General features: G+C 37.6%; 1 protein-coding gene across 2 annotated transcripts in view; it reads right to left on the bottom strand.

Annotated features, from left to right (window-relative positions):
- The window catches only part of LOC122811888 (delta-like protein 1), a 540,266-nt gene that overhangs the window by 368,643 nt on the left and 169,123 nt on the right, over positions 1 to 2,500 (bottom strand). The gene's annotated exons all lie outside the window — the stretch shown is intronic.

Raw genomic sequence — 2,500 nt, 5'->3', positions numbered from 1 at the left:
TTGTAGCTATCAATCCCTTATATAAATGTAATGAGAAAACACGGGTAATCAGGGGTCAACCAAGTCATAAAGAAATAACCCAGAAATATACAAGAGTAATCAAAGTCATTTGGAAGGTGGACTGAATAAGTTAGAGAAAAGCCATGAGACACATTTTTGAAGGCTAACATGTCTGGGAGTGAAGTTAGAATGAACTAAAACAATGCCATATATCTGTTAGAAAAGTAAAACTGCAAACACTGTTCCTTTTATGTGCTTGGAATTACTTCCACAATGGCACAGTTCATGACTGCATTAGTGCACTGAAGCAGCAATGCAATGTGCTGCTTTCAAGGACCTAACATGGCCTCTTTAATTTCAGTCAGGATCACCCTTCATATTCCAGTTATTTAGCATTGGGAAACTATCAAATTAAAAATGGCTTCCTTTTCAGAATCTGCAGAAATATGTTATTAAACCTCTAACATGTTTCAGCTTCTTAATCTTATTTCCCATATCATTGTTGGTGTGCCTGATGAACACATTGAATGCTAGTTTCTGACTGTACATAACTGACAATGTAGCTATGGTGAGATGCCTTGTTGGAATACCACTGAAAATACTATGGCATTTCCTCTAAACAGAGTGGTAGTTAGTACAGCAAAGCATCTTGCCAAATACATTTGATTCTCTGGCTCATAAAAACATGTCCTATACTTCTGATTCTTATTTTGCAGCTCATTCCTAAGAATATAAATTCCTTTATTTAGAAGCTCTTATTCGTATTATCATTCTTTTTAAGTCCCTTCACTTTTCTTCTACTTTGCTGTTCTTTATTGCATGTGCGGAACCAAAATAATCCCTTAGTTAAGAAAACCTTCTGTGCTTTTACCCAGTAGTAATAGCAGTAAATGTAGTTATAGCAGTGTCTCTGAGGCTTTTATGAATCATACTTTTTTCCGGGTCTATATCATAAAATCGAAAACCCATTTGAGCGAATACCACAGCAGCGACACATATAGCCCAAACCGCAAATACACCGAACCCCCTAAACCGCAAAATTTAAAATCTCGAATCGTCATAGTTGGCCAACTCCACCGTGTGCTACATACTAAGTACCCAAACATAATAAATAAAACACATACATACATTAACCAAACCCTACTACTAACCCTACACTAAATCTTACATACATTACTATCTATGCACTTACCTTAACCCGTACCCTAACCCTAAGGTCCGTAACTATCGCACACTTACCCTACAGACATACCCAAACAAAACAAATAATCCACACACATACACTTAACAAAACCCTACTTCTAACCCTACACTAAACCTTACATACATTACCTATATGCACTTACCTTAACCCGCACCCTAACCCTAAGGTCCGTAACTATCGCACACTTATCTTATGGAGCTATACCGCAGATGGGCCAACCATGACAATTCGACATTTCGAGTTTCGTGGTTTTGGACATTCGCCATTACCGTAGTTCACGCAATATGTGTCGTTCTTTTCCGATTCACTCAAACGGATCTTTGGGCTTCTAATATAGACCCCTTTTTCCATGTCTGTGGAGAACTTCAGAACATAGATGCAAAGCCCCTGATATTATTTTGGTCTAGGCAGGTGTTGATTTTCATTAATGTATTTCAGTTTATTATTTTGTGTTGTTTATCTATATTGATTACTAACTCCTCAGACAGGGTGGGGATGGGGATGTATATGTGCCTTATTGAGTATCCTGATGATGTCTTGCCCTAGTAGTGTGTTTTGACCTAAATAACTGGCTGATAGCAAGCTTTGCATTCAACTAAAAGGACAGGGTAAAATATATGGTATTATAAGCCAACAGAAATCTAACTAAAAACCCTGCTTTTTATGTCTGAAAGACAATTCTGTAGAGACACAAAGTAGCTAGTACTACACCACACAAGCACTTTTTTATTAGTCACTAGTTTAGGTACTTACGTATTATCGCAACCAGATTTTCGTGGTTGTGAAATTCCCATACTTGAATAGTAACAACTGCACGGTGTAAGGTGTGAATCAAAGTCCGCTTTGCATTTCAGAAACTATGGATTAGCTGCAGCAGCTAAAAAAAATACAATAAAATGTGCTCATGTTTTGCCTGTATTACAGGCTCACACTTTAACTGTCATGGATGCTGCCTTGATGATGAATGCAGTATTTGCAGCGTGATGAAGGAATCCTTCACAGAAGGAAAACACAGACACAGGAAATAACATTTTGGTAAAGTAAAACTTTTTAGTATGTGGTTTGGGAATTTTCAGCAATTGATATATATTGTCTTGTAGCAGTCCCAGGACAGAAGTGACATAGCCGTGATTCCCAAAACTATGTATGACTGTTATTTTACAGCATTAGCTGACATAAAAACAAAACGTTCACTGGGCAGCCTTGCAAGAAGTGACATGCTGCCGGTAAAGAGCACGAAGAAACAACAACAGTATGTTTTGTAGTTTGTTTTGCTAGCACTGTGGAAAATGATCT

Source organism: Protopterus annectens, chromosome 9.part0, assembly GCF_019279795.1.
Source record: "Protopterus annectens isolate FY-2018-M chromosome 9.part0, PAN1.0, whole genome shotgun sequence".
NCBI lineage: Eukaryota > Metazoa > Chordata > Ceratodontiformes > Protopteridae > Protopterus > Protopterus annectens.
The sequence above is the reverse complement of the archived record's forward strand: the minus strand, read 5'-3'. Positions and strand labels throughout refer to the sequence as shown.